Here is a 245-nt window from a genome sequence, read left to right on the forward strand (position 1 = left end):
AAGAAAATGCCTAATATCAACTGTTTACATCAATAAATAGAATTCTGCCAGTTTCTTTTCACGTTTACCCAGGTCTTAATGTGAAACAAGATACAGTAGAACTTGGTTATAGCGTTATCAAAGGGACCTAAAAATAGTGTCGTTATAAACGAATGTCATTGTAACCGAAATGGGCACTTCCACAGTAGCCTTATGTTAGTCACGTAAAAATCTACCAAAAACCGAGTTAAAATGTTGCATTTTTT

Source organism: Cryptotermes secundus, unplaced genomic scaffold (genome assembly GCF_002891405.2).
Source record: "Cryptotermes secundus unplaced genomic scaffold, Csec_1.0 scaffold1288, whole genome shotgun sequence".
NCBI classification, from domain to species: Eukaryota; Metazoa; Arthropoda; class Insecta; order Blattodea; family Kalotermitidae; genus Cryptotermes; species Cryptotermes secundus.